The following is a 12,278-nucleotide window of genomic DNA, read 5'->3' on the forward strand; positions in this document are numbered from 1 at the left end:
GAGAAAATATTCTCATAGATATCAATATTAATTCTTCGTAAACGATTCTTCATACGTGACGTCTTTGAAGCATATGAATAATAACTCGTGCTTTCTCGTTCGGCATCTCGAATGATTTCTGACTCAAAATTTATTTCTCATTGCCTCAAAAGCTTTGTTAAGTAGGAGTCCCGATAATAATATCTTCTCAAATAGTCATCGGGAATGTGTCTTTGTGATGGTCGTGACTCCATTTTCCAACTTGGTGGAGTTTACTTCCATCGGGCGCTTGCTCGAGGTTCAAAGTTGTCTTGAATGGGCTTAATCTTTCGGTTAAGCATATTCTCTATTTCTTTCAACAAGTATTGAAACTCAAATGCTGGAAACTCATCTCGAGACATGATTATTTACTGAAAAGAAGAAATGTTAAAAACAAAAGCAGAAAATGATTACCTCACCACAAAAACCTCGCAAATTCACTCAAAAGGAAAATAGTTGATTTTTCACTCTGCTCGTGTTTTCTCTCATTTTTAAAGGCTTTTTTGAACACTCTGTTGAGCTCACACTCTCTTGCCTTTTTCCACTCAACCTCTCTCTCACAATTTTGTATTTTGTCTCAAAAGACCTATTTGCTTACTTCGGGTCAGTTTCAAAGAGTTTAACAAAGGATAAGCGTTTGGTGTAAGGTAGGCTAAACAAAAGAAATTTTTGGCTATGAGTGTAGCGTTTGGGGTTGAAGAATTGGGGGTAGAAAAATTAATCTTGATGATCGGGACACAGAATAGAAGAAATGAGAACATAAACTTACAAAAAAGGTCACTTTTTTTAATACTCGTATTTTTTTAAAAAGAACCTACTTCGGATTCTTCATGAATGTTGGTGCTCCTCGTTTTACTAGCTCTGATACCAAATGATGTTATTCAGCCCGGGTGAGTCAAGTCGATTCACGTGTTTGCATCGATCATCGACGAGGAGAATGTTCAGGCATTGAAATCACAAGTTTGGTGATGATATGCGGAAGCTAACAAAGTGGTTTTGGGAATGAAAGGATAGATAAGTCGAATAGGTGGTGGATGTGGAAAAATCGAACTCAACTCAAAAATGATTCAACACTATACGAAAGTGTCACCCCAGTTCTTATACAGTTAAGGTGGTCGGATGAAGATAGGTTAATGAATGCCACACCAAAAGGGGTTTGGTGATAAGTCCAAACAAGTTGGAAAGACGCCACAAGCAGCACTAGATAAGTCAAACAAGACTTGTACGAAATAGGAGAGGAGGTAAACTTACTCGTGAAAAAGATGTTCATAAAATTTTATCAAATTTCCAAAAGTAAAAGTCCCTTCAAAAGGCTGATTACACACATATTTATAAGGCTAGAAAAAGGCTAGCTGAATGGTCACAAGTATTCATTTTAAAAGCTTAAATAAAGCTAAAGTCTCTTAGAATTCTTGAACCAAATAACTCCACCATTTAATTCACTTCAATTCAGCTGCATAATTGACTTTGAATGCTTAAAAAGTGAATCTTGAAATGTCCTTTGGTTAGCTAAATAGTCACCAACACTTTCATGGTGTTTTGAATGCTTGAATTAATTCTTTTGGAGCAGCAAAAATGATAGGTAGTTGAAAAGCTTGCTGCCGAATTTAAAGAAGCAATAATCCACTCTTTAAACTCTTTTAAATGATGTGTTAAACCTCATTTCTAACAGCCCCTTTACTTTGTAACCGAAAATAACTTGAACAGCCACTTTATTTAATTTGTAAAAGCCTTGAATTGTAACGGTTATGACTTGAAAAGACTCCTGCAATAAAAACATTAAAATGAGCTTATTAAACACATGTAAACACTTATTAAACATAACATACATTAATACTTAACTTAAGTAAATGAACTAAAACATATGCATCAATTATTTCAGTAACTAGTTAACTAAAGAAGCATAATTAAATGAACTTAACTCATGCATCAATAAATAATCCTAGGAATTAGATTAATTAAGAAGCATCTATTAAATGAAGTTCAATAATAACTCAATTATTAAAACTAAGATGAGTTGTATTAATGACCAGCAACTCATCTATTAATCTAAGATGAGTTATTAACTAAGATGAACTCAATTTATTAACAAACTAAAATTAAACGTCTCATTTTGCACTTGGGCGCCTCGAGTTTAGGTCAATCCCGATGTAGTCGAGATGTATCGAAACATGATGCGACCCAGTTCTTATCATATTAATGCTTTTATTATGGGAGTTTTGAATGAGTACGTGCATACTCATTCACTGATAATATGCCACAAAGTTTGACAGATTTATATAAGAGGGCTCACAAATTTGCTGAAGTAGAAGAGATTAAGAGAGCAGCTCGCGGTACGTTCCAAAGAATAGAGAGGGAGCTCATAGTCATCAAGGTCCGTCTTATCAGACTCTGTGTATATAAAGTGAGGAACAGTATAAGGGACACTCACCGAATGAGTCATCCAGGATGTCTCAAAGGTCTCAACTTGAGCACGAAAGAAGGTATCCTTCTTACGATAAGTTTGAGACATATACTCCCTTAACTGCTACGCGTGCATATATCCTCATTCAAGTAAAGAGTCTAGGCATTCTGTCAAGTCCTCCACTTATGAGACATAATGCAAGAAGGTTGAACTCAAGAGATAGATGTGCTTTTCATAAAGATTGGGGCCATAAAACTGATGATTGTTCTTTTATGAAGGATGTCATTGAAGAAGCAATCAGAAATGGTGACCTAAAGGATATTGTAGCTCAGCATGATAGTCAGCTAAGGCAGAGTTTGATGACCGAAGCTAAATGTAAGTAAAAAGTGAGAGAAATTATTCATGTGATAATTGGAACAAGTGAGGATTGGGCGACCTCTAATACCAAGGGGAAGGCTCATCTTAGAAGTGTTATGTCAGTTACCTCACCCAAAAGGTTATGCCAATAGGAGGAATGAACGGTGGAATTTGGTAACGAAGATGAAAAGCTAGTTTGTAATGAGGATAGAAATAATCTGGTGATTGTGTCAGTCGATATTGTAGGTTTCGGAGTGAAAATAAAAGAATATTAGTGGATAGTGGAAGTGTTGTGGAAGTGTTAACCTGAGAAGCTTACCAGAAAATGAGATTGAAAGAACAAGCAGTAAAGAAGACGAGCCCATTGTATGGTTTTGTGAACCATCCTATTGAGGTAAAGGGTTATATCACTTTACCTGTGACCTTGGGGGATGGCGAGCACACCACGACAGAGTATGTTTAGTTTTTTATGGTTGATCATCCAATGGCGTACAATGCCATTTTTAGGCGTCACATAATGAGGATGGCTAAGATAATGATTGCAACTTTCTGCATGAAGATTAAATTTCTCACAAGTATAGAGGTAGTATTCATTCAATCTAATCAGTGAAAAGCCAGGCAGTGTCATATGTTATCGATCAAGCAAAAACGCGATCACATATAGCAAGGACAGAGCTCGTAGAAAATGAGACCAAATAGTCAAGTGCTGGATTTGGATAATCTTGATGCAAAAAGTGAGAAGAAAATTAAGAAGCAGGAGACAACAGAAGCTATGGAAACTTTTAAGTTATTTTATGATGATGTCGATAAAGTGGTGAGAATTTCATCAGTGCTGGTAGTGGAAGAAAAAAAGGATTTGGTTGAGTATCTGAGGGAAAATTATGATGTTTTTACATGGTCGGCTACAGATAAGCTTGGAGTGGATCCTCAAATAAATTTTCACAGGTTAAATGTACTACCTGAGGTGAAACTAGATAAACAGAAGAAAAGAACATTTACTCAACAGGTTGTAGAAGCAGTAAGGCAAAAGGTGGAGAAATAGCTATTAGAAGGATTTATCAGAGAGCACGCATATGCAAATTGGGTTTCGTATATTGTAATGGTGAAAAAAGTTAATGAAAAGTGAAGAATGTGTATTGATTTCACCAACCTTAATAAAGCTTACCCTAAAGACAATTTTCCCTTACCCTTGATTGATAGACTGGTTGATGCGTCCTTGGGGCATAATTTATGAGTTTTATGGAAGCATTCTTAGGTTATAATCAATTATCTATGGCCCTAGAAGACCAAGACAAGACATCTTTTGTTACCGAGGAAGACTTATTCTGCTACCAGGTCATGCCCTTTGGATTGAAGAACGCAACTGCAACTTACCAAAAGTTGGTAAACATAATTTTTAAAAAATATATTGGGCGAAGTGTTGAATTTTATGTTGATGATATGTTGGTGAAAAGTTCTACTCTAAAGGGACATGTTCAAGATTTTTCAGAGTATTCATTATTTTGCGAGCACACAATATGAAACTTAATCCGAAAAAGTGTACTTTTGATGTTAGAGCTGGCAAATTTTTGAGGTTCATGGTTTTAAAATGGTATGCTTTTGTTTTAATGAAACAGTGTGTTGCATGCCTAGGTTAAATTTTTAATGAAACTGTGCATTATGATAATGCCCTTAACTGGCAATTGTAACTAACTTTCCCATGATTATTTTCTCCTTCTTTTAAGTTTTCAGTTGTAAATGGGTGATTATCAAATTAATAAATAGAATTCCATTATCTTTTTCTTCTCCTCTATTCTCTATTTTTCTTTTTCCTTCTATTATTTCCTTTTAGTTTTCCAGGTCGTATAAAAGGTATCAGAGCTATTACGATCCCATCTATGGTTGGTGACGGTGTTTCCATACGTTTGCAGAAAGAAGTCAGTATGATGCAGCAGAAGATTTCCAAGATCCAAGAGTAGTTGGTTCGATTGCACACTAAGATGGATACCAAGCTTCAAGAGTTCAAAGAATAATTCAAAGGGGATTTTCAATCTTTGCTCAAACAATATTTTGGACCACCTAACGCTGGGGTTACTGGAAAAAAGAAGAGAGTTCTAGGGGGAGCACCTCCTGGTTTTGATCCTAAAGGCTCAGTTACTTCAAGCTCTGGTCAAGTTCCAGCTGGGGCAAGTATTATCCACCTACTGATATAGGCAGTGTTCATTTGCAGGCTCATTCCACTGTTGCAGATATATCTAGCAAACCACTTAGACTTAAGTGCCTAAAATTCGATGGCACTAATTTTAGAGGATAATGGGCTAAGTTAGAACAATTATTTGAAGCTAAGGGAACCTCTGAGATAACCAAGATCCATACAGCAATGTTGAACTTGAAAGGTCGAGTTCTGGACTAGCACCATTTCTAATCCCAAAGGAATGGTGGCCTACATATGCTAACTTGGCCATGCTATGCTCAAAGGTTGCAGGAGAGGTTTAAATCCAGTTTCTTTTATGATCCAATGAAGGAATTAGTTATTTTGAAGTAACAAGGTATGGTTGAACAGTATCGCCATGTTTTTGTTAGCCTACTTATCCAATTACATCTTTCTGAACCTTATTTTCTTAGTATTTTTATGAGTAACTTGAAGGTTGAGATTGGTCAATACCTTGAGTTATTTCAGCAATCATCCTTGGTAGAAAGGTTCCAATTGGCCAGGAAAGTTGAAGGAATTCTCTCACATTCTCCCAAGAGAACCTTGATTCCCTTGAGAACTCCAACCAGATCCTTCTTTAGTCCCTCTGTTGTATTAGGCCATTCCTCAACACCTATGAGATATGTTCCTTCTTCCCAGATGTCATATGTGACTAGTGTTCCTACTAGTAAGCCTACCTCTAGGAACATCTCACCTACTGAGATGGCTGAATGTAAGCAAAAGGGTCTTTACTTTTGGTGATTAGCCAAATACCATGTTGGAAACAAGTGTGTCAAGTCTTAATTGTATCAATTTTTGCTTGAGCCTATGTCTAATTGTGAGATGGAGCAATTTTAGGAGTGTTTTGACCAATTAAAAGAGACTGCTTTAAAGGAGAGCCCACCTAAATCTCTTATTATCTCATTACATGCCATAACTAGTTCACAAGGCCATAACATGATGAGAGTAGCAGCTCGATTGGGTTCTATTTGGGCTATCATCTTGGTAAACTTTAGCAGTACTCATAATTTTATTGATGTCAAATTGGTGCACAGGTTGTCACTTCCTGTGTTGCAACAAAAATTAGTTGAAGGTTACTGTGGCAAATGTTAGTTGTTTATTTACCAGTGGGTGTGTAAGGGTGTCAGATTGGAGGTCCAAGGCTCTCAGTTTGATACAGGTTTTATGGTGATTCCACTCAGAGGGTGTGGTATAATGCTGGGGGTGTAGTGATTGTTAGTTCTAGGGGATATCATTTGGAATTTTGGTTCCTTAACCATGCAGATTTTGGTTAAATGAGAACCTTGCACTATCCATGGAATTGTCCCTGGTTCAATAGCTAAAGAGTGTTGGTTCTTCCCCCAAGTGTTTTGCGGCCATCAGTCAGGAATTGAGGCCCTGTGCTTTAAAGATGAGTTCTTCTGCCTAAATTATTCTGTCAGCAGAAGTGTCTTCTAATGACCAAGAACTTCAATGCTTGTTAGATGAATTTGCTGATGTCTTCCAATCACCAAAGGGACAGTCACCTTCTAGGATGCAAGACCATAAAATAACTTTGAAAGATGAGGAAGTTGTGGTTAAAATTTGACTCTATAGATATCTTGTAATCCAAAAAGGGGAGATGGAGAAGTTGATATAGGAGATGCTCTAAGATGAAATAATCAGGGATAGTAATAACTCATTTGCTTCCCCCATTGTGATGGTAAAAAAAAAAATAGAAGTTAGATGTTGTGTGTTGATTATAAACAACTCAACCAGCTTACCATCAAAGATAAATTTCCAATCCCTATAATTAAAGAATTGATGGATGAGTTGAGAGAGCTAAGGTGTTCTCCAAGTTGGATTTAAGATGTGGTTATCACCAGATCAAGATATGGGAGCCAGATATACACAAAACAGCTTTCAAAACCTATGAAAGACATTATCAATTTCTGGTGATGCCCTTTGGCCTCACCAATACTCCTTTATGAACGCAGTCTTCAAGCCCTTGTTAAAGAGGTTAGTGTTGTTTTTTATGATATTCTATTGTATTCGAACACTTGGACAGAACACTTGAAACACTTGAAGGAATTTTTCTTATTTTGAGGAACCAACTACTGTTTGTCAAAAGAAGTAAGTGTTTTTTTAGCACTTTACAAATCGGGTATCTAGGGTATCGCAAACACAATGGGACAGTCTCTATGGATAAGTCCAAAGTTGAGTATCTTCAAATGGCTTACTCCACAATTAGTCAAGGAATTGAGGAATTTCCTTAGTCTTTCAAGATACTACAAAAGGTTTATAAAGAAATATGGATCTTTGGCTAAAAATTTGACTGGCTTACTGAAAAAGAATAGTTGGGGTTGGACTAACTAAACTATTACAGTATTTGAGGCTTTAAAAGAGGCCTTATGTTCAACACCAGTGTTGGTGTTGCCCAACTTTCAGTTGGAGTTCATTGTGGACATAGATGCTAGTGGTTGTGGGGTTGGGGCAATTTTGCAGCAACAGGGTAGGCCAGTGGCCTTTTTCAGTAAAGCTTTGGGAGTAAGGCACCAATCACTTTCCATTTATAAGAAGGAAATGTTAGTTGTCCTTCTAGAGGTTAGAAAATGGCATGCTTACCTGGTTGAAAGGCACTTCAAGATCAGAATTGATTACCAAAGTCTAAGGTTCTTGAATGATCAAGTGGTCATAACTCTCTTCCAGCAAAGGTGGGTGGCCAAAATGTTGGGATATGACTTTGAGGTCATCTATAGGAACGAGATCAATAATAGAGTGGCTGATGCCCTTTCCAGACAACCACAACTAGAGCAAGGATAGTTGTTTTAGCTATCTAGCAGTTCTTTTATCTCCAGTCTGATAAGGGTGCAACAATCCTACCAAGCTGATGTTAAAGTGGCTCACATCATTCAAGATGTGCAACAACAAAGCCCCTAACATTAGAAATACTCTTGGGATAGGTGCTTCTTGAGGAGGAAAGGAAAATTTGTAGTGGGGAAGGATGAGAACTTGAGGAGAGAAATGTTCTAGCATTTTCATGACAATACTATAGGGGACATTCAGGGATACATACTTCTAGGAAGCGTTTGGCTAGTCTGGTGTATTGAAAGGGATTAACAACAGGTGTTAAACCTTAGGTTAAAGAATGTCTTGTTTGTCAGAAATGTAAGAGTGAGAATGTAGCTTCACCAGGCCTTTTACAACCACTGCCTGTTCCAGAAAGGGTCTGTCTGTTATCAATCTCGACTTCATTGAAGGTTTGCCAATCTCTAAAGGGAATGACTCAATCTTAGTTTTAGTAGATCATTTGACTAACTATGGTCATTTCTTGGCTCTGTCTCACCCTTTCACTGCCAGGGAAGTAGCTCAAGAGTACTTGAACCATGTATATAAATTACATGGGATGTCTGATTCTATCATCTCAGACAAAGAAAATATCTTTGTGAGTGGTTTTTGGTAGGAACTGTTCAAAAGAGCTAGTACTAAGCTTCTCCTATCCACAGCTTATCACCCTCAAACGGATGGACAAACAGAGGTATTAAATCGATGCTTAGAAAACTACTTGAGGTATATGATAGGAGAAAAGCCTACTGCTTGGTCAAGCTGGTTACCACTTGCTGAGTGGTGGTATAACTCTTCCTTTCAATCAGCCATCTAGCTCACCCCTTATAAAGCACTTTATGGGTAGCCCCCACCACAGCGTATGCTTTACTTAGCAGGAGTGTCACCTATAGCAGTACTGGACAAAAGCTTACAGGCTCATGAAGCTGTTTGGAAAATGTTGCAGTTCCTCTTGAAAAGGGCTTAGACTTGCATGAAACAACTGGTTGACAAGCATAGAACTGATAGAAGTTTTCATGTTAGAGATTTGGTCTACCTACGATTGCAACCATATAGGCAACAAACAGTCAGAAGGGTCTTTAAACAGAAGTTATCTTCTAAGTATTTTGGTCATTTCCCTGTGGTAGAGAAGGTTGGACAGGTGGCTATAAATTGCAATTACCCCTAAGGTCGCACATTCATTCTACCTTTTATGTGTCTCAGTTGAAGAAGCCTATAGGAGCAGCCCCAACTTAGACTCAATTGCGGTTGGTGGATGTTCATGGAGCCATGATGAAAGAATCTGTGAGAATCTTCGAGAGGAGGATGGTGAAGAAAAGGAACCAAGCAACAACTGAAATCTTGGTGGAATGGGTAGATACTTTTCCTGAATATGCTACTTGGGAACCTCTGCAACAGCTTCAAGCTAATTTTCCTCATTTTGATCCTTGAGGACAATGATCTTTTCTGGAGGGCAATATTTTTTACGGCGAAGAATTCAAATTAGGAAAAATGAAATAAAATGGATGAAACAACACGTTTTAGAAGAAGATTTTTTGCTATTTTAAAACAGTGTGCTTTTGTTTTACGGTGCGTTGCGTGCCTAAGTTAAGTCTTTAATGAAACGATGCATTATGATAATGACCTTAGCTGGCAATTGTAACTAACTTTCCCACAACTGTTTTCTCCTTCTTTTAAGTTTTCAGCTGTAAAGGAGGGTGGTTATCAGATCAGTAAACAGAATTCCAGTATCATTTTCTTCTCCTTTATTCTCTCTTCTTCTTTTTCCTTCTGTTATTTCCTTTCAATTTTCTAGGTCGTATCATTGTCGTTTCAGGTACCAAAAGAGTCAATGATAAATCCATCTTTCATGACGGTGGTGGTTCTTCCTCAAATTTTGGGAAGCTTGACAATGACGATAGCTAAGGCTTGGTTGATCTACCCAAGCATCTCGAGTTCATTGGCATTCTAACTTGGTTTCCTTCCGACCGAGATGGCTTTATAAGGTTTAATTCAATTTTTTTTCAATTAGGGTTCTTTTGTCTCCTACCAATTTTGGTTTTAGGTTTGTAATAAGGAAATTAAAAGGATGTGAAAAAAATGGCAATGCTTGATAAAGAGATTGAAAAAGTACAGAGGTTTCATGTTGATGTCGAAAAAGAAAAATATATTGATTTTAGCACCATTATAAATATTGATGTTAAAATTATAATTTTAATAATTTTTTTCAATTTTAATAATTTTAAATAATTTTAAACAATTTTTTATAATTCATTTTAAATTTTAATTAATTTCGACATGATATTCATATGGATCGGCATAAAACCTTCAACCTTATTAAGTTAACAAAAAAAGGTAGTTTTTCTATTCAAAATTAATCAATTTGACAAAAGATAAAAATTAAAAGCTAAATAAAGCTTAAAAATATGAAAGGGGTTAAAATGATTTTTCTATATAGTTTGAGAGTTAAAAATCATTATCCTTTTAATTATTTTTATTTTAAACTTAAGATTTGAGATATAATTAGATTATTTTGGGTTTGGGCTTATCACTATATATTTGAGTTTTGAAATAAATATTTTAAAATGGGTTTGACTTTTTTGAATGAGCAGTGAAATTAAAAATAATAATAATGACAATGAGATTAATTATCGTAATGTTGAAATTGAGTATCATAACGGTAAGATTAAAAACAATGAAAAAATATATAATTAGATTCAATTGTAATGACGATGAAATAAAAGTAGACAATAAATTGTAAAGAGGTTAATCCTTTATTATTTTTACAATTAATTTTTGGAATCAAAAGGTTGTAAAATCAAGCCCCCTATAAGAGGTCAAAATGGTGAAAAGTAGCTCCACAGCCATGACTATTGCCCCACTGTCATGTTATCCAAACACAATACCAGTGTAATGGAGGAATATTACCCAATATTCCATCTCACCATGTGTTATTTTGAATCGAAAGGGAGGCCCCTCCTATTTTGAGATAATTTAATTGGTCCATTTTATTATTTAAAAAATACAAAAGTAAATTTGTATTAATATTTATGCACTTTTATAATTGAATTTAAATAAAAAATTTAATTATTTTAAAATAATGAAATGAGTTATATAAAAAGTTGGGTGTGACGAGTTTATTATAGGGTGTAGTACAAAAATTAATTATATAAATAAATATAATACTTGTCACACCTCAATTCCTTTGTGGAATTTAAAAATTTCACCAAACAATTATTTTCATCAATTTAATTATTTTCAATCTTGTACTTTATTATAATAATTTAAATTTTATATAATTTTGTTTATAAAATTCATAAATTTTACATATAATAACAACTTTATTAATTAATTATATTTTTATAAATTATAATTAAATGGTGTTATCATCCTATAAAAATAAAATAAATTATTATATTTAAAATTAAAATATTTATAAAAGGTAAAATAATTTCAATTCATCAGAACCATCTAAGTCAAACAGATGCAAATTCAAAATAAGAATTCAAAGTAACCCAACTCCAAAGAAAATTCGACCGAATTATAAAAACGAGATGGAGATGCGGGGGATCGAACCCCGTGCCTCTCGCATGCAAAGCGAGCGCTCTACCATTTGAGCTACATCCCCGTGTGATGAAGGAAAGGTTCAAGTTATTTAAAATATTCTGTTATTATGCTTTTTTTTAAAGTTCCGTACTCATGTTTTAAATATTTCCATATAATTACACAAAATGTTCGAAATTGACGAATTTAACTGAAATTATTCTACCAACTTCCAATCCTGTTTGACGTATAATCACTTTGATGTTTGGTCAATTCAACATAACATCTATATACCATTTCACATAAAGTATTTGGTCAATTCACCCAAATTGGTATATTGAGTATTCACCCACAAAATGACAATTTATTTTATATAAAAATAAATGAGTTTCTCCCCACGCACTAAAATTCAATAATCTCTAATCCTTTTATTTTCTTCCAACACTTAAAATTCTTTAGAATTTTTATAAAATAAGCGTTCAATCTTGTGAGACTTTCAAGCGAGTCTCTTTAATTTGGTAACAAACTTTATTGATTGATCTCTAAAAATTAAGATTGTAGTATTTCTTATGATAGGTTGAGATTTTTATGTAATATTTTTTATTGAATGATTTTTAGATTAATTTTGAATGAAAATCTTAACATCGTGATTGGGTAATAATTGCTAGAGGTTGATTAATACAAATTCTAGAATAAATTAGAATTGATTGTATTTATAATCTTGAATTTCTTGAATATTTATTAGAAAATTAGCATTTTATTTAGAAATTGTTGTTGCTAGTATGATTATTGTGAATATTGTGTTTGAAATATATATATATTGCATTTTCAAGACACCAAAAAGCACTTAAGTAATTTTTATTTATGTGAAAGAAAATTATTAGTTATATGTTGGTTCCAAGAACATCTTTATGTATTTAAGACTTAGATTTAATCTGTTTTAAATGTTTAACAATAATAAACAAATATTTTAAAAGAAAGTAT

General features: G+C 34.6%; 1 non-coding gene across 1 annotated transcript; it reads right to left on the reverse strand.

The window, feature by feature from the left end:
- Nucleotides 1-11,306: 11,306 nt before the first annotated feature.
- Nucleotides 11,307-11,379, reverse strand: TRNAA-UGC (transfer RNA alanine (anticodon UGC)). Its single transcript has one exon. It is a non-coding gene; the product is annotated as a tRNA-Ala (tRNA).
- Between the last annotated feature and the right edge of the window lie 899 nt (nucleotides 11,380-12,278).

The sequence above is a fragment of the Gossypium raimondii genome, chromosome 8 (genome assembly GCF_025698545.1).
Source record: "Gossypium raimondii isolate GPD5lz chromosome 8, ASM2569854v1, whole genome shotgun sequence".
Taxonomy (NCBI): domain Eukaryota; kingdom Viridiplantae; phylum Streptophyta; class Magnoliopsida; order Malvales; family Malvaceae; genus Gossypium; species Gossypium raimondii.